This window comes from Macadamia integrifolia, chromosome 9 (assembly GCF_013358625.1).
Source record: "Macadamia integrifolia cultivar HAES 741 chromosome 9, SCU_Mint_v3, whole genome shotgun sequence".
NCBI classification, from domain to species: domain Eukaryota; kingdom Viridiplantae; phylum Streptophyta; class Magnoliopsida; order Proteales; family Proteaceae; genus Macadamia; species Macadamia integrifolia.
Window position 1 is genome coordinate 33,698,937 of NC_056565.1, and position 21,024 is coordinate 33,719,960.

Below are 21,024 nucleotides of genomic sequence, written 5' to 3' on the forward strand. Positions count from 1 at the left end.
AAAAACAAAGCAAACCCAAAACCCCAACCCACCTTTCTCCCCTTTTCCCCTCACATACCTTTTCTATACTCCAATCCCTAATGACCGAACCACCTCCTCCCTCTTCTACCATGGCCGAACCATCCCCACCTCCCACATCTCTATCTGGTGCTCATCATATGATATCTCTAAAGCTCACATCTAAGAACTATGTTTATTGGCGCAACAGGTCATACCCTATCTCACTGGCCAACGCCTCTTCGACTATGTCACAAGTGATAATCGTTGCCCTCAAGACCCTATCAAAGCCAAGGCATGGCGTGAGCAAGATGCTTTTATTATGAGCCTTCTCATTGCCTCTCTCTCTGAAGAGGCCTTTTCATTAGCAGTTGGACGGACCACTAGCAAAGAGATATGGGATGCACTCCATGTTGCATTCAGTTCTCCGTCTACAACTAGGATTCTGTCTCTCAACGTCTCCTTTCAAAATCTGGTTCACAAACCAGATGAGACCATTACTCAGTTTCTCCATCGAGCCAAGCATCTCTCTGATGAGCTAGCAGCTGCAGGGAAGCCCCTCCCATCGGAAGACTTTAACATCCACATCTTCCAGGCCCTACGCACTGACTATCAAGCCCTTGCCTCTATTATGATGGCACAAAAGGAGCCCATCTCCCACACCGACATGCATGGTCTCCTTATGAGTCACGAGAACCTTCTCCACTCACGCCCTTCCCATTGTTGATCCTGCCATCGATGCATCGGTCCATGTCACTCACCAAGGTCGTGGCCCTCCTTCCACTAGTAGTTGTGGTACAAGCTCCTCCCGAGGCTGTGGTCGTGGCCGTGCTAGTGGATTTGGTCGCTCTAATGCATTCGCTCATAATTCATGCACAATCTGTGGACGCACTAATCATCAGATAGACACTTGCTACTACCGCCCACAGGGACCTACCAGAGCCGCCATTCTACCTACCCCTCCCCGTCCCTACAATCGGTCACGACCTCAACCCAATGCCTATCATACTACACCCTTCCCTACCCCTCAACCTCCTACCATCGCACCTCCACCCCATCACCCCACACCTCCACAATCCTTCACCACCTCTTGGATCCCTGATACTGGAGCCACCCACCATTCCACCCCTGACTTAACCCAATTCTCCACCTATGATCCATACACAGGTAATAACCAACTTGTGGTTGGGTAAGGGCCTTCCTATATCTCACATAGCCACTGCTTCCATCTCTTCTCCCTCTTGTTCCTTTTCTCTTTCTAATGTTTTACATGTTCCCACTCTCACTTGTTCTTTGTTATCTGTTCAGCAGTTTTGCCGTGACAATAATGTTTACTTTGAGTTTCACTCTTCTTTTTTCTCTATGAAGGATCTAAAGACCAATCAAAACCTCTTCACTGGACACAGTAAGCATGGTTTCTATTCCGTTCCAGCGTCACCTTATGCCAATCTGGCCTCAGCCTCATCTTTCAGTCGCTGGCATCATCGTTTAGGGCACCCTCATGAACGTGTGCTTTGTCTTATGTTACCTGGTCATCAGCTCGTGAAGTCTCCTTCTTTATATTCTGCTTGCCAAATGGGCAAAGCTAGTAGATTGTCACTACGTGAAACTAGTACTCGTAGTTCCTCTCCTTTGGATTTGGTTTTTAGTGATGTATGGGGCCCCCACCCCACAGTTTCTTCAAATGGGAATCATTATTTTGTTATATTTGTTGATGACCATACTAAATATATTTGGTTTACTGCTTTAAAGTTGAAGTCTGATGTTTACTCTACCTTTCGTACCTTTCAGGCCTTGGTGGAATGTCAGTTCTCTCGCTCCATCAAGGCCATTCAAACTGATTGGGGGGGGGGAGAATTCCGTACTCTCCCATCTTATTTTGTCAAGTTGGGCATCCAACACAGGTTATCTTGCCCTCATACTCATGAGCAACAGGGAACAATTGAACGTCGTAATAGGCACATTTCTGAAACTGGGATTACCCTACTATCCCATGCCACTGTTCCCCAGGCTTACTAGGATTATGCCTTTGAAACCACAATCTTTCTCATCAATCGCATGCCCTCCTCTATCACAGGTAACAAATCCCCCCATCAGTTAGTTACAGGCAATTCTCCGGACTACTCTTTTCTAAAAGTCTTTGGATGCCTTTGTTATCCATGGCTCCGTCCTTACAATCATCACAAGGTTGAACCCCGTTCTGCCTTATGTGTTTTCTTAGGATATAACCCTTCCCATCATGGTTATCGTTGTATGGATATCATCACCCGTCGTATCTACATATCTCGCCATGTCAGATTTGACGAATCTACCTTCCCATTTCACACTGCACCACCATCCTCCTCAACCCAACCCCCTCCTACTATCCCTCCCCCGTGGGGCATTGCACCTAACATACCTACCCCTCAACCTCACCCTAGCCCTCTGCCTACCCTCCCAAATCCACCCATCCCTCTCCCTGCCACCCCAGAACTGCCCCTACCCGAACCACCCTCTCCCATATCCCCTCCTTTCTCACCTCACCTAACCCTAACTGGCCCTAACCCTTACTCCTCTACCACCCCACCCCGTCGCACCAGAACCCTACATGATCTCTATGCTGACACCCTGACCCTCTCTACCACCACCTCACCTGATCCGACTGAACCTACATGCTTCTCCCAGGCCCACAAGGATCCTCATTGGCGTTCTACTATGTCTGATGAATTTAATGCTTTATTACGTAATGGCACTTGGGGCCCGTTTGATAACGTTTCAAGAAACGCGTTTCTACCGTTTCTGTTTCCAGAAACAACAGAAACGGAGTAAAAAGCGTTTGATAAAACTGTTCCGTTTCACTTATTTTCAGAAATAGAAATAGAAATTTTTACTTATTTATGGTTCAAGAAATGACCCAGGCGAAACAAGTTCAACTTGTTTCGTCGTTTCTAGAAACGACTTGTGGCGATTCTTTCATTAGTTACTATCGACTTCTAAAAATATGACTTATCAAACACCTTCAATTCGGTTTCTGTTTCTATAAACGAAAATTTATGTTTCTGTCGTTTCTTGAAACAAAAACGGCAGAAACGTTATCAAACGGGCCCTTGGTCTCTTGTGCCTTACAGGGAAACTATGAATCTGGTTGGCTGCAAGTGGGTGTACCGCATCAAACGGAAGGCAGATCGCTCCCTTGAGCGATATAAGGCCCGTTTAGTTGCTAAAGGATTTCATCAACAACCTGGTCTTGACTATCATGAGACCTTTAGCCCTGTCATCAAACCTACTACCATACGGACGGTCCTCTCCTTGGCCATATCTAATGGATGGGCTGTTCGTCAGCTTGATGTTCAGAATGCATTCTTGCATGGTATTCTATCTGAGGAAGTCTACATGGCTCAACCCCCGGGTTTTGAAGATGCCCTGCGCCCTAATCATGTCTATTGCCTCCACAAGTCCCTTTATGGGCTCAAACAGGCTCCAAGGGCTTAGTTTCACAGGTTAACTGAGTTCCTCACTCGCTCCAGTTTTCAGTCATCCCAAACCGACACATCACTGTTTATCTACATGCAGGGCTCTGTTGTCACATATGTCCTTGTCTACGTCGATGACATCTTGGTTACAGGGAACCAACCAACTCATGTTCAGACTCTCCTTCATCGGCTTGCTTCAGAATTCTCTATCAAGGATTTTGGTCGTCTCAGCTTTTTCCTTGGTATTAAAGCCCTATATTGGTCTGATGGTGTCCTCTTCTCTCAACACTGGTACATCATTGATCTCCTCCAGAGGGCTGGCATGACCGACTGTAAGCCCGTCACTACTCCCATGGCCACTACCTTTGCAGCATCTTCCACAGGGGGTGTCCTTCTTTCAGACCCCACCAAGTATCGCTCCATTGTCGGTGCTCTCCAATACATCACCCTCACTAGGACTGATGTGGCTTATTCAGTGAACCATGCTTGCCAGTTTATGCATGCCCCCTCCGAAGACCATTGGACACTAGTCAAACGGATTCTACGCTATCTCCAAGGTACCAAGGATCATGGATTGTTCATCTCCAAATCTAGTTCCCTCCAATTACAAGCATTCTCCGATGCTGACTGGGCTGGTGACAGTGCGGATCACAAATCCATAGGAGGCTATGCCATCTATATGGGTCCTAATCTGATCTCCTGGGCCTCTAAGAAGCAGAAGACAGTTGCACGCTCCTCCACCGAGTCTGAGTACAAAGAAGTGGTTGATGCCTGCACCGAACTCACTTGGCTTCGCTCTCTCTTTGAGGAATTAGGGATCACTATTCCCATTGCACCCATTCTTTGGTGTGACAACATTAGGGCCACTTACCTTTTGGTCAATCCGGTCTTTCATGCTCGTACTAAGCATATTGAAATTGACTTCCACTTCGTTCGTGATAAAGTTGCCTCCAAGGACCTTCAAGTGCAGTTCATTTCAACACATGACTAGATAGCCGATATCCTTACCAAAGCACTCAGCTCAAAGGGACAAGCTGCATATTCGATCATTCAAATCCCCACCTTGAGGGGGTGTATCAGGACAGTTAGCATCCCACTCGAACTCCACCTCTAGAGTCATACTCATACTCAACAACCTCTCCTACATTGTATGCATTTTTAGTGTGCACAAACTCTAGAGACTACTTGGAGTTCAAGACTACCTCATGAGACAGCAGAGTTGGAATAAGACTCTCACATGTGATAATAGACTTTCTACCCATTACTCACATATGTTAACAGAGTCCTACCCTATTACTATTAGAGTTTGAGTCTCCCACATGTGATCATAGAGTTTGTCTATAACTCAATAACTGTAATCTCTATATAAGAGCACCATTGTACACTCATTAAAGTTAATGCCAGTAGACTATTTCAACACTCCTGGAATACCATCCTCCTCTTGTCGCCTTATAGCAGTATCAATTTCTTTCTTATATCGACAATCATTAATAGTGTGCCCTACCCTCTTGCAAAAACCACAATGACCCAAACCATTTACGCATACAATTGGCTACGTGAAACAGAAACGTAAAGCCGTACCAGGTTGCAATCATTCAACTTGGGTCTCCTCAATGCATTTGATACTCATATCCATCTAAACAATAATTCTAGCATTGCTCCCCATTAATGTAGATCTCATACTTCTGTCAAGGGCCACTGGATGACCCACTGCTTTAGCCATGGTGAGAAGGATCTTTTCATGCTAGTATTCAAGTAGCAAATCAGGGAATTGTATCCACACCATCTTCATAAACACTTGCTTGTCATGTATGTTGAAGTCTTGCCATTAACGTTGAAAATTGATCTGTTGCCCCTCAACTCTGAGTTGATTCCGCTTCCAGATCATAACCATATCACCTTCCTCTTCAAATTTAAATAATATAAATCCCTTCCCCATAGGCTTTAATAACACCTTGACCTTCAAATTCCAAGACTCTATAGCCTCTCTTCGAATTGCATCCATTGACACAAAATGAAAGTTTCCCCAAAGCGAATTTGAAGCTATCCAACCGTTCATCATAGGCTTGCTAAGGAATTACTACCTTCGTAAAAGACCCAACATGAATGGGATTAGGAAGATCCTTAATCAATGGCAATCTACCCCCCACAACCATAGAATACAAAGGCTTCCCAGGTTGGACCACAGTCGCTACCTTTGTTGGAATGCCCTTGAAATTATTGATCATCTCTTCTTTAATTTCCTTTTTCTAGGGGGATTTGGACTAGGGTTCTTTGCAAATGCCACCCTTCTCAGTTTCCCCTTCCTTCCTTTGATATTGAATGGCGTTGGATTATGAAGGAGTTTATCGGAAAGTCAATCTATTATAGGTCTATCATGATGGTTTTCTGTGGATCTATATATCATTTATGGTGGGGGAAGAAAAAAAATGTAGACAGTCCTCCAATTCCCAGTCTCATAAGAATATTATGAGTGTTATTGAATTCGATGTCAAAACTAAGATTAATCATCTTCGTGCCTTAGACTTAAATTGTCTCAAGACTCAACACATTGTTTCTTCTTGGTGTTTTCAGATAAGGCTTCACTATCCTTTTTCTATTTGATGTATTTTGTTTGAGGCTAGACCTCTTTTGATGTTCTCCAACAAAGGTTTTTATTCACCAATAATTCACCAAAAGCAATGTTAGAAAAACATAATAGTAAACATATACAACTAGAAAGGCAACAGAGCAAGAATGTAAAGAGTATTTTGCGTTGATGATCTGCAAATGCTTTCACATCAGAGCCTTATTGTTAATGTAAAAGATCTGTAAAGAAAGAGGGAAACAAATAGATAGAAAAATAGCAGCAAAACAGTAAACAACAATGCAAACAGGAAAGGATTACCCAATCAATTTTTGATGAATATCCACTTTACCACTCTCAGTCGTCACATTTATTCTGAGCATGAACCTTGCGATGGGTGCAAGAGGACTGGTTTTGTTACTTCTCCATAGTCATTTTGCATACCCATGCCCAAATATTGTCTGAAAACTCCTTGAGCTTGGAAGATTGGGAAGAAGGTTGAGAGAAAATTGATAGAGGGAAAATTCCGCACTTGGGAGATCCTCTGGATTACTTACTTTTTCCGCTAAAAGGGCATTTGTATTAAAGAAAAAAGATGAAAAAGAAAGAAATAAGAAAACTGGCAAAGCAACAAGCTAGATTCACCAACATTAAATAGATAGCACCCCCCAACTTCGGCGAGGCCATTAGCAGGGGAAAATCACCTAATGAAAAAAAATCCCTTGAAATACTATACCTCGGGAACAAATGCATTTCTAATCTAAAAGAGAACTTGACCAAATCACATGCACAATGAGGCAATATGGTCAGACTTCCAGCTAGATTGTTCCCCATTATGCTTTCCTTTACCTTTTCTTTCCTTAACTTTCTTGAAGCCATCGAGCTTTTCCCCTAGTCTAGTTGCCTCATTGACAGTAGCAATATTAGGTTACTTCAAAATGATAGCTCCTCCTTGGACAATACTGGGCGTAATAGATTCCACCATGTCGTTCCTCTCCACAATGTTCACATGACCTCCCCTAAAGTTAGGGCCCCTCACACGACCAACTTGACTGTCACCTCTCCCACGTATTGAAATGCTCCTGCCACAAAAAGCAATCCTTTCCTTCCCACATCTAGATTGGTTTTTTCCCTCTAGATAGGCATAAATTTTTGCAAGGGTCTCATACCTTTTTTAGACTTTCAGTGCAATGACCCAACATAAAATTTAGCACAATATTGTCCTCTTTGGCCCATGTGCTTCAAGGCTTTAAAATGTGTTGTGAAGTTAAGGATACTCTAAGTTATCAACTAGCCTAAAAAGCTCCCCCTAAGTGATGTGCGACTAAAGTTTTACACCTCACTGATCTTGCAAAACCCTTAGTCTTGCCGTATTCTCAGTGAAAACACCTCATTGATCTCCCAGGTGGATTTGGTTCACTTACCGTATTTATAACACCCAAAAATACGATAAGTGTACCAAACCCGCCCAGGAGATCGGTGAGGTGTCCCCACCAAGAATATGATAAGTACCAGGGGGTTTGGGAGATCAGTGAGGGTGTGTAAACTTTAGTCCCATATCACCTAAGAGGAGCTTGCTGGGCTAATTGATAACCTCTAACCTTCTTAATAGGGCACAACACGTTTTAAAGCCTTAAGGTCCATCGGCCAAAGAGGATCAAAGAGGACAATATTGCGCTAAGGTTAATGAGATTGGGGCACTACAGGTGAAACCAGAGCATACCCGATAATATGTGGGGTTACAATGGGGATGCTGTGCCCAAAGGGGAGAGATTGTGACATCCAAGGATATGACAAATGTACTGAACCCGTCTGGGAGATTGGTGAAGTGTCCCCACCATAAATATGGAAGGTAACAGGGGGTTTGGGAGATCAGTGAGGGTTTGCAAACTCTAATCCCATGTCGCCTAGGGGAGCTTGCTCGTCTAGTGATAACCTTTAGCCTCCTTAACATGGCATAACCCATTAAAGCCTTGAGGCCTATGGGCCAAAGAGGACGATATTGTGCTAAGTTAATGGGGCTACAATGTTACAAATGTTATTAGAGCGGACCTCGATAGCGTGTGGGACTACAATGAGGACGCTGTACTCAAAGGGAGGGAGAACGTTGGACCTGAGAATGCTGTAAGTGTACCGAACCCGCCTGGGAGATTGGTGAGGTGTCTCCCCCAAGAATACGACAAGTACTAGGGGATGTTAGAGATCGCTGAGGGTGTACAAATTTTAGTCCCACAGTCTGGGGGGAGGTTGCTAGGCTAGTTGATAACCTCTAGCCTTCTTAACATGGCATAATGCGTTTTAAAACTTTGAGGCCCATAGGCCAAAGAGGTCATTATTGTGCCAAGGTTAATGGGGTCAGGGCGTTATAGGTGGTAATAGAGTAGATCTTGACAACATCTGGAGCCACAACAGGGACACTACGACCAAAGGGGGGAGAATGTGACAACCAAGAATATGGAAAGTATACCGATCCGCTTACGAGATCGGTGAGGTGTCCCTACCAAGAACACAACAAGTACCAGGGGTTTGGGAGATCGGTGGAGTGTAAAAACTTTAGTCCCACATTGCCTAGGGGAGGTTACTGGGCTAGTTGATAACTTTCTAATTTCCTTAACATGGCATAACGTGTTTTAAAGCCTTGAGGCCCATGGACCAAAGAGCACAATATTGTGAGAAGGTTAATGGGGTCATGGCATTACAATCAGTGAGAGATCTATCTTCCCCTGTGTCATCAATTGCTCCTAAATCCTCCTCTCTTGACATCATTTCACAACTAGAGTTTGAGGCAGGCTCCTTGACCCATCTTTACTAGTCGTATCTGTTCAGTTTAGTATCGCTACACCCGACCTATGCTCCTTTTAGTCATCTCACCTTGTTAAACAAGATTATGAGAACCGTACTCACTTCCCTCACAGTCCTGGAATAAAGTTTTTGATACACCAATATCCCTCCCTCAATCAATCCCAAGATCCTCTAGTTTCTCTAATATATTAATTCCCAAAATAATTATTGGTTTATTTCATCTCATGTTACTAAGTTGTATGTCTTTCAAACATTCTTAATTTAGCTTTGACTAGATTATATATAACTCTAGATTCTTTTTTTTAAAAAATTTTTCCAACTCTCTTAGTCTTTATATATTTCTAAATGGTTTATGTTTTATATGTTCATTAACAGGTTCAGCACAACTAAGGGTGATATTAAGACTCCAGTATTGGTTTTAAGTCTTTCTGGAAAACATAAAGTGGAAATGGTTGGTATTTAGATAATTGAGTTTACATTTTTACAAATGCACCTACATCAATTCAAAATGGGATCAAGTTGATAGCATTTTCATTGGTTCTCCATGAGCTAAGCCACCATATAACTATAAATAAAAGAAAATAAAATTTGCTAATATGGATGGTTTTGAAGAATGAAAGAATATAATCAATATCTGGATTTTTTTCTGCAATCTTCTGCATTCATTTTTCTTCATAGATGTTCTAATTTTTTACATCTAATTTTGTCATTAGTTTTATCCATTTATTGGGCTTCCAAGAGATGTACGATGGTTACCCTTGAAAATTCAAAGCCGATGTTGCAATGTACATACTTTTTATACTATTGGTCAACCCTTATATCTTGCATGAGTCTATCTTTCTATGATCTTCTCATATGCATGTTAAACTACCTATTTCAGTTAGACATGCATGGTTGGCCTAATCTAACAATTTTTTTTTTTTGTGTAATTGGATTTTGCATTAAGATTACTCACTTGGTTTGTAATTTATGTTTACTTGCATGTCCGATTTTCTCCTTTGAGTTAGTGTAGGTTTCCCATTCTATTAAGGATATGGTGGGCCTTTTACTTCCTTATGTCTTGTTCATATCTTATTATACATCTGAGTTTGTATTGTAAATATTTGTTCTTATCATCCCTGTTATGGGTATCTAATGTTGTATCCATTATTTCTGGTTTGTTCTTTTGTTATGCTGGGTTCTTTGGCAAGGGGAAAGAAGATGAAGATAACCATATTTCAGAGCCTCTTTTGAAAACTAGTTCTAGTGGAAGCAATGGTGAAGACAAACAAGGATCAAGTGTCGGTGGAGAGAATGTTACTCCTTATGCAAATGCCAATCTTTTTAGTATTTTTACTTTTGCTTGGATAAACCCTTTGCTTGCACTTGGCTATAAAAGAACGTTGAACCTCAAAGATGTTCCTCAACTTGCCAATTGTGATAGTGCCAAGGTGGTCTTTGCTCATTTTAGAAATAAATTTGAATCTGACAGTAATGTCAATGGTAATGGGGGTCAAGCAAGCACACTCAAGCTGATGAAGGCATTGATTCTTTTAACTTGGAAAGAAATTCTATGGACAACTATATTCTCCAGTGTATGTATGTCGGCTTCTTTTGTTGGACCATATCTTCTTAACACCTTTGTTGGGTATCTAAATAGTCCTCACCAACTAAAATATAAAGGCTATGTGCTAGTGTTTATTTTCTTTCTTTCAAAGCTCATGAGGTGCATCTCAGAGAGGCTCTTGTTCTTTCAATTGCGAAAGATGGGAATTAAGATCCGTACTTCCTTGTTCTCAATAATCTATGAAAAGGGTCTCAGGCTTTCAAGCCAATCAAAGCAGAGCCACACTACTGGGGAGAATATTAATTTGATGAGTGTTGATGTTGGGAGGATTGGCACTTTTAGTTGGTACTTCCACAATATATGGAAAGTGCCTGTTCAGATTATTCTAGCATTGTTGATCTTGTACACGAGACTTGGACTAGCATCACTTGTAGCTTTTGCTGCCACAATGATTTTAATGTTGGCAAATGTTCCACTTGGAAAACTACAGGAGAAATTTCAGAAAGAATTGATGGATTCAAAGGATCGACGAATGAAAGTGACATCTGAGGCACTAAGGAATATGAGGATTCTTAAGCTCCAGGGCTGGGAGATGAAGTTTTTGGCTAAGGATAACTAACCTCAGGAACTTTGAAACAATATGGATAAAAAAGTTACTTTATTCAGCAGCTATGGTTAACTTTGTCTATTTGTCTGCTCCCATGTTTGTATCCATGGTTACTTTTGGGTTCTGTGTATTAATGGAAATTCCGCTAGATTCGGGGAAGATTGTAACTGCACTTGCAACATTTGAGATATTGCAAGGGCCCATTTATAATCTCCCAGACACAATCTCTATGATAGTTCAAGCTAAAGTTTCCTTTTGTAGGATAACCTCATTCCTTTGCCTTGATGATTCTCATTCAAATATAATACAAAAGCCTCCAAGAAATGGTGTTGAGATTGCAGTTGAGATAATTAAGGGAAATTTCTCTTGGGACCTTCATTCCCCTAATCTCACATTGAAAGATATTAATTTTCGAGTATACCATGGGATGAGAGTTGCTATTTGTGGTTCTGTTGGGTCAGGTAAGTCAAGCCTACTTTCATGCATATTGGGGGAAATTCCAAAGGTATCTGGAACCATTGAGTTGAATGGGACGAGGGCCTATGTTGCACAATCACCTTGGATACAAAGTGGCACGATAGTAGACAACATATTGTTTGGTAAAGAGATGGACAAGGAAAGGTATGAAATTATCCTTGAAGCTTGTTCATTGAAGAAAGACCTGGAATTGTTTACCTTCGGGGACCAAACTATTATAGGGGAGAGAGGAATTAACCTAAGTGGTGGACAAAAGCAAAGAATTCAGATTGCACGTGCTTTGTACCATGATGCTGATATTTATATACTTGATGATCCCTTTAGTGCTGTGGATGCTCACACAGGAACTCATCTATTTCAGGTATCTATTCTTTAACCTTTTTTTTTTTCTCTAATAAAGCATTCCTTATGAAATTGGCTTTAATCTATACAACTCATTACTTATATCACAATTTTGTTCATTAAAAACTGAATTTGATATTTGACATTAAAAAAAATTATATCATGGTTGTCTAAGCAAACAAGACTAATAAACATATGATATTGAGCGATGCAAGTTGTTCCATAAAACCCTATGGCTTGATGTATAAGTTTTATGTTACTTATCATCATGCTATTAATATGAATAGCTATTTGGCTCTTTTAAGTAACTGAAAAATTCTTTCTATAAGCTTAAATGTGAACATCTAATTTTTCTGACAGGAGTGTTTGCTGAAAATGTTGGGTTCAAAAACACTAATTTATGTTACCCACCAAGTAGAGTTTTTATATGATGCTGATCTTATCCTGGTGAGAAAATACCATCTTTCTATCCCGTCTTCAAGTCCCACAACTTGGTTTGAGAGGGATTACTTACTTTCTTTTATTTTGTAGGTTATGAGAGATGGAAGAGTTACTCAAACAGGAAAATATGAAGAAATTTTTAGCTATGGAACTGACTTTATGGAATTAGTGGGTACATATAAGAAAGCTTTAGCAGACCTTAATTCTATCCAACATAAGGCCACTTTAGATAACTTAATTATCGAAGAGGAAGATGGGAATATTTTGTGTAGCAAGAAGTCTATTCAAGATGATGAGGAAAAGAAACCCAAAAATTATAAAACAGAAAATTTGAGTGAGACAAAAGGGCAGCTTGTTCAAGAAGAAAAGAGACAAAAGGGTAGAGTTAGTTTTTCATTCTATTGGAAATATGCTACCACTGCATATAAAGGAGTGTTTATACCATTGATATTGCTAGCACAAATTCTTTTTCAACTTCTCCAAATAATTAGCAGTTACTGGATGGTTTTAGCTACTCCCAATTCAAATGATGTGATCCCACATGTTAGAAGATCCACTATTATCTTTGTCTATGTTGCTTTATTCCTTGGCAGTACTCTTTGTGTACTTCTAAGGTCCATGCTCATTGTAACTACTGGATGCAAGACCGCAACTGTTCTCTTCAAAAAAATGCATTTGTGTATTTTTCGTGCTCCTATGTCATTTTTTGATTCGACTCCGAGTGGAAGGATTATAAATCGAGTAAGTAATTATGCTAATTTACTCTTGGATCCAAATGATCTACATTAATTGCCATAAAAGTTGATATGATTTTCAATAAAACATTTTTTTTATATACAGGTATCTATAGATCAAGGTGCAGTTGATACCACTATTCCACATCAGATTGAAGAACTTCTTATCTCAATCATAGAATTCTTGGGAACCGCTGTAGTAATGTCACAGGTTACATGGCAAATGTTAATAGTTTTTATTCCAATGACTATAACATGCATTTGGTACCAGGTATTTCTATAGCCACTTTCACTTTTCATTATTAAAATTTCAAATCAAGCTCAACCCTATTTTCCCCATAGTTAACATGACATAATGCAAGTTGGTTCAAGCTTTGTTTGATCAGTGAATTTGATTTGCTTTCTTCACCCCAAAAATGATTTGGTGGTAAATGCATATATGGTTAGGTGTGAAAGTGGTGATTTAAACATTAATATTGTTCTTGATTTATAAATAATACATTTTTATGGAAACTAATGCAAAGATTCGATCTGTCATTTACAAATTTTTTTTGGAAAGAAAGATCAAACAAGGCCAATGTATTCAAATTGCAAGGGAGTCTATCGATAGGGGTCTAGTAGTACATGAGACGATTATGGTGAGTTCGATGCAGGAAGGGCTTCACGGGATGGTGGCTGCCTCATTGTAGGCTGTAGCGTCTGATGTTCCATCCAAGAAGTTGTATGCTTGTGCGGTGGGTGGAGCTTCATTGAGTCATGGGAATCGGTGGCCTGATATTGACTCTTTGTTAGAGACGATTCAGGTTGGGAGTATAATATGAGTAATTATTCCTCAAAGCGACTATGAGACTGTTCGCCAAAAATTTAAGTTTGCATTAATTGGATGTGTAAATTTTCGATTAGAATCTCCTCATAGTCTATGGAATGATGCGAAGGACAACTGGAATCTCAAGCAGCAGGTGACTATGCACCCTTTGGGCAAAGGTTTTGTGATCTTCTAGTTTGAGATGGAAGGAGACATGTTGGTGGTGTGGAGAAGGAGCCCAATTCAGTTTCAGGGCTAGAGAATTAGGTTTCAGTGTTGGAAACCAGGTTTCAATATCTATGAAAAGTAGTCTTAGACAAAGCTGATGTGGATTCATTTTCCTGATCTGCCATTGGAATATTGGCACAAAAATGTCCTCCTCTTAATGGTGAAAGCAGTGGGTCGGCTGTGGCTTTGGACCGCAAAACTTGTCGCACTATGCTTGAGTCTTGGTAGAGATTGAGTCGTCTGACTCTTATGTTTAGATGGATGAAATCCAGGTGGAGCGCAGAGAACCAGGTAGTAGAAGGAAAGTTTGTTTTTAGCAAAATATAATGTATGAAGATGCAATGTCCAGATGTGGATATTGCAAAAAGGTGGGGTACCAAGTCTCGGGTTGTCACATAAAGAAAAGTGATGATGATCGCCATTCTAATCTGGATAGGGAGGTTGAGGTTCCTGGTGCTATGTTAAAGTGATGATCTTTTCATTAATTCTCTTGCTTGTACAATGAGAGTTTATAGGAATTGTGCATTGTATCGATTTACAGCTCCTTTTTAGGAATTGCTTCGAATTTCCAAGCTGAATTTCAGGCTTTGATTGAAGGAATTGAGAGAGCAAGAGAGATGAATTTGCATCTCTATGGATCGAATGTGATTCAGGCGCTGTGGTGCTCATGGTTCAAAGGGGTTTGGTCCCGTGGTTTGTTTGGCAAAGGTGGTCTTCCCTTATTTCTTATCTCAGGGGTATAAGATGGAAAATCACTCATTCCTATAGGGAGACATATCCTATAGCAGATTTTCTGGCACAGATGGTAGCTAAGAAGGAAGCGTCTTCATCAGTTGTGGCATGGCATCCCGAGGTGCTTGAGTTTTTGGCTGAGGATGCGATGGGTAGATCGCGCTTCAGATTTTATTAGCTTTCATTTTCTCCTTTTATGCCTAGTGCCCCTCTTCTGCTGATGGCAATGCCATAGGTGGAGGTGGGTCCTAGGATTTGTGCTAGTTTGGTTTTTTTTTTTGGATCTTTTAAGATGGATCCTCTTTGTACAGTTTTTTCCCCTTTTCATCTCTTAATATACATGATCCTTTAGCGAAAAAAAATGAGAGTTTATATAGGGTTTACAAAATTGTGTCAGAGTGGAACTCTATCATCACATGTGAGAAGTAGATTAGGACTCTATATTACATGTAAGAGTTATACTCCAACTCTGATATCCTAGTGATAGACTTGGATAGGTGACCTTGCTTGGATAGGAGACCTTGTGAGAGAGAGTTTTTTGTCCAATTGAACTCCTACATATTAGGAGAGATGTGGTTATGGTTAAGTAGGATAGAACTGCTCTGATGCACCCCCTCAAGGTGGGGATTTGAATGTTCAAATCTGCAGCTTGTCCCGGAGAAAAGAGAACCATGAAGAGCTTAAAGCTTTGGTAAGGATATCGGTTATCTGGTCTTGTGTGGAAATAAACTGTACTCGAAGATCTTTGGAGGAGACCTTGTCATGGACAAAGTGGAAATTGATTTCAATGTGCTTGGTACGAGCATGGAAGACCAGATTAGCTGAGAGATATGTGGCGCCAATGTTGTCACACCAGAGAATTGGCGCAGTGGGAATAGGAATCCCTAATTCTCCAAATAAGGAGCGTAGCTAGGTGAGCTCTGTGTAGGCATTAGCAACAGCCTTGTACGCAGACTCAATGGATGATCATGCAATTGTATTTTGCTTTTTAGAGGCCCATAAAATTAAGTTAGGGCTTATGTAAATGGCATATCCGCCCATGGACTTACGATCGTCACTGTCACCAGCCCAATCAGCATCAAAGAATGCTTGTAATTGAAAGAACTGGAGTTGGAGATGAACAACCCATGATCCTTGGTACCTTGGAGATATCGCATGATACGTTTGACTAGAGTCCAGTGGTCTTCTGAGGGGGCATGCATGAACTGGCAGTCACGGTTCACAGAGTAAGCCACATCAGGCCTAGTGAAAATGATGTATTAGAGAGCGCCTATAATAGATCGATACCTTATGGGATATGAGAGGAGTGCACTCCCTGTAGAAGATGGTGCAAAGGTGGTGGCCATGGGGGTGTTCACAGGCTTACAATCAGTCATGCCAGCTCACTATAAGAGATCAACTATGTATCAAGATTGAGAGAGATGGACTCCATCATATCTATAGTTGACCTCAACACCAAGAAAGAAGCTGAGATGCCCAAGATCCTTTATGGAGAATTCAGTGGCAAGTTGGTGAAGGAGAGATGTAATGTGAGAAGGCTAATTCCCTGTGACTAAAATATCGTCCACATAAACAAGAACATAAGTGGCAACAAAACCCTGCATGTAGATGAAGATGAGGTGTCAGTTTGGGAGGACAAAAAACAGGAGCGTATGAGAAACTCAGATAACTTGTGGAACCAAGCCCTGGGAGCTTGCTTGAGCCCATAGAGTGACTTGTGAAGCTACAAACATGGGTAGGTCGTAGGGCATCCTCAAAACCTTGGGGTTGAGCCATATAGACTTCTTTAGACAAGAGGCCATAGAGGAAGGCATTTTTAACATCAAGTTGATGAACATCACAACCTTTTGATATGGCTAAGGAGAGAATTGTCCATATGGTGGTAGGTTTGATGACAGGGCTAAAGGCCTCATGATAATCAAGTCCAGGTTGTTGATGAAAGCCCTTTGCCACTAAGCGAGCCTTATACCTCTCAAGGGAGCCATTTGCTTTTCGCTTGATGTGATACACCCACCTGCAACCAACTAGATTCATAGAGTGCTCGTAAGGCACAAGAGATCAAGTAATATTATGTAATAAAGCATTAAATTCATCAGTTATAGCAGATTGCCAGTGGGGGTCTTTTTTGGCTTGTGAGAAGCACGTAAGTTCAGTAGGGTTGATGGAGGAAGTGGTGGAGAGGGTTAAGGAGTCAGCATAAAGGTCGGTTAAGGTTCTGGTGTGTCAGGGAGGGGTGGTAGAGGAGTCAGGGTTTGGGACAATAGGGATTGGGAGATGAGGTGATGAGGGGGGGGGATATGGGAGAAGGTGGGTCTGGAGAGGGAGTTTTTGGGGTAAGAGGGAGAGGGACATCTGGATGAGGGAAAGTAGGGGGAGGCATGGGAACAGGTTGAGGGGGGTGTTGGGAGCAGTGCCCTATGGAGGAAGGCGAGGTGGGGCTGGCGGTGGTGGGTTAGATGATGATGTGAGAGTGAAGGGGAGGATGGATTCATTGAATCTAACAAGACGAGACATGTAAATGCGGTGGGTGATGAGATCCATATACCTATAACCATGATGGGAAGGGCTATAGCCGAGAAAAACACATTGGGTAGACCTAGGTTCAACCTTGTGATGATTGTAAGGGCGGAGCCAAGGATAACAGAGGCATCCAAAGACTTTGAGAAAGGAATAGTTTGGTGGATTACCTGTAACCAACTGATGAGGGGATATGTTGCCCGTGACAGAGGAGGACATGTGGTTAATGAGAAAGACCACAGTTTCAAAAGCATAATCCCAATAAGCTTGGGGAACAGAGGCATGAGAGAGAAGGGTAATTCCTGTCTCTGCAATGTGTCTATTGTGACGTTTCATTGATCCCTATTGCTCATGGGTATGCGGGTAGGATAACCAATGTTGGATGCCCAATTTTACAAAGTAAGAGGGGAGAGATCGAAATTCACGCCCCAATAGAACTGACGTTCCACCAAGGACTGAAAAGTAAGAAAAGCAAAGAAGACATCATATTTCAACTTTAAAGCAGTAAAAAAAATATACTTAGTATGATTATCCACAAAAATAACAAAGTAATGGTTCCTAGTGGAAGAAACAGTGGGGTGGGGGCCCCATACATCACTGAAAATTAAATCTAAAGGAGAAGAACTTTGAGAACTAGTTTCTGGAAGTGACAATCGAAAAGCTTTGCCCATCTAGCAAGCAGAACACAGAGAAGGGGGCTGATGCAGAGGATGACTAGGAAGTATGAGACGAAGAACACAATCATGAGGATGTCCTAAGCAGTGATGCCAACAAGTGTATGAAGAGGCAGCAGCAAGAGTGGCAGAATGAAGCTGTGGAATTGAATAAAGGCCATTTCTACTCTGTCTAGTGAATAGGGTTTGCTTGGACACCAGATCCTTCATAGAGAAAGAAGAGGAGTGAGATTAAAAAAAATACATTATTATCACGGAAAAACTACTGAACAAATAATAAAGAGCAAGTAAGAGAAGGAACGTGTAAGACATTAGAAAGAGAGAAAGAACGAGAAGGAGAGAGAATAGAAGTAGTGCCAATATGAGAGATGGGAAGACCCTTACCATTACCAACGTGGAGCTGATTGTTACCTGTGTATGGATCATAGGTAGTGAAGTGAGTTAGGGCAGGTGTGGCATGATGGGTAGCGCCAGTGTCAGGAATCTATGAGGTGGTGAAGGATTGGGGAGGGTGGGCGTTAGGGTAAGAGGGCGGAGGCATGGGGGTGTGGGGGTGGTTTTGGGGAATGTGAGTAGCATGATAGGCATTGCAGGTTGGTGGGAAGCGATTATAGTGAGGGTGAGGGGAAGGGCTAAGTAAGATGGGGGGTTTTGGAGTACCCGGTGGGCGATAAAAACACGTGTCTGCTTGGTGATTTGTATGGCCACAGATGGTGCAAGGGCTATGAGCAAAAGCATTAGAGCGACCAAAACCACGGCCACGACCACGCCCTCTGGAAGAGCTTGTACCATGACCACCATTCGTAGAATGAGATTGACCACGACCGTGATGAGTTAAATTAGCCGATGCATCAATGGTGGGATCAACAATGGAAGTGCAAGAGTTGATTAAGTGCTTGTGGCCCATGAGAAGATCGTGCATATCAATGTAAGAGATAGGCTCCTTTTGTGCCATCATGATGGAAGCAAGAGCTTGATAGTCTGTGCGAAGAGCTTGAAAGATGTGAATGTTGAAGTATTTCTAGGGGAGGGGTTTCCCTATAGCTGGTAGTTCATCAAATAGAGACTTGGCTCGATGGAGAAACTGAGTAATAGTTTCATCTAGTTTGTTACCCAGATCTGAAGAGACACATTGAGGGACAAAATCCTTGTAGTTGAGGGATAGGTGAAAGCAGTATGAAGTGCATCCCAGATTTCCTTGCTTGTGGTCATCCAACTGCTAGTGATAAGGCCTCTTCAGAGAGGGAGGCAATGAGAAGACTCATGATGGAGGCATCTTGTTCACGCCAAGTCTTGGCTTTAGTTGAATCTTGAGGGCAATGTAGGTCACCAGTAACATAGTCAAAGAGACGTTGGCCAATGAGGTAAGGCACAATTTGAGTATGCCAATACACATAATATTTGGAGGTGAGCTTGATAGAGATGAAGTGATGAGCACTAGAATGGGTGGTGGGAGGAGGGTTGGGAGGGGTGGGTGATGGATCGGCCATGAGGGAGAGATGGGCAGTGGGTTTCTTTGCTTTTTTTTTTTGCAAAGAAGAGAGGGAGGCATGGGTGATGAAGGAGATAGTGGGAAGGAGGAGTTAATATAGGGAGAGAGGGGTGTGTTGGGTTTCTTTGCTGTTTTTTTTCTTTTTTGGCAAAGAAAAGAGGGAGATGTGGGTGAGTAAAGAGGAAGTGGGAAGTGGGAAGTGGGAAGTGGGAAGTGGGAGAGAATATAGGGAGAGGAGGGCCTTGGGTGCTTGCTGTTCGACACTCTTTGTGCTTCCTTTTGGTTTTTCTTTTTTTTTTAGGAGAGAGGGTGGCGTGGGTCAAGGGAGTGAGGAGAGAGAAAGAAAAGGGGGTGTGGTGAGGGGGTATTAGCTCAGTGGAGCTTGTATGGCTACTGATACCATGTTAAAGTGATGATCTTTTTATTAATTCTCTTGCTTGTACAATGAGAGTTTATATAGGGTTTACAAAAGTGTGTTAGAGTGGAATTCTATCATCACATGTGAGAAGTAGATTAGGACTCTATATTACATGTAAGAGTTATACTCCAACTCTGATATCCTAGTGATAGACTTGGATAGGAGACCTTGCTTGGATTGGAGACCTTATGAGAGAGAGTTTTGTGTCCAATAGAACTCCTACATATTAGGAGAGATGTGGTTGTGGCTGAGTAGGACTCAACTACTTTGATATGCTACATATGTCGAAGAGGGAGGTCTTAACTTGGGCAGATCGGGAGTGTCTCGCCCCAACTTTGTCAAAGGGTCAGGTGGGTTTTGGCTAATTCAGAGTCAGTGGAATCAGTAGTGAGGGAGGAAGAGTTAGAAGTTGACTTAGAAGTTGAGGAAGCTAAAAACCATTCTCAAAGGCTGGGCCAGAGTTAATTTTCCTAATGTAGATGAGGCTATGAGAGTTGCTCAGGTTGAGTATGAGGAAGTTCAATGGATGATTGACCAGCAGGGTATGTCAGGTGAGTTATTCTCTAAGGAAGCTAACGCAAAAACTTGTTTGGTAAAAGCAGTGGAGCTCCACGAGAAGTTATGGTCAGATAAAATTAAGTGGGAAAAACTTGGAGATAGGAATTCTAAAATTTTCCATCTCTCGGTGAAGGTGTGCAGGGCTCAAAATCTTATTCGGTCTCTGAAGAAGTAGGATGGCTCTATAATCTCAGGGTCAGGGCAGCTAGCAGAGTATGTAGCTTCCTTTATGAAAACTTCCATGGGACATCCCCTAATATAGAATGCAGGGAGTTGCTTGAGGTCATACCAGAAGAGCTGAATAGTGAGGACCAGTTAGCTTTGGAGGTGATTCCTTCGGTGGAGGAGATTAAATCTGTAATTTGGTCTTTGGACTCGGAGAGCTCTCCAGGTCCAGATGGTTTCCCAAGTGCATATTACAGGAAGTGTTGGGGTGTAGTGGGAGAGGATTTTTGTAGAGCTGTAAGGTCATTCTTTAATAGGGGAAGCTTCCAAAGGGTATAAATAACTATTTTGTTACCTTGATACCTAAGGTGGAAGGAGCGAATTCTCTGCATAGGTTTCGTCCTATCTATATGGCAAACTTCTTTTGCATAGTTCTATTTAAGGTAATGGCTATTTAGTTATCTTCTCTTC

General features: G+C 41.8%; 1 pseudogene; it reads left to right on the forward strand.

The window, feature by feature from the left end:
- The first annotated feature begins 8,089 nt into the window (after nt 1–8,089).
- The window catches only part of LOC122089736, a 35,168-nt pseudogene continuing 22,233 nt past the window's right edge, over nt 8,090–21,024 (forward strand).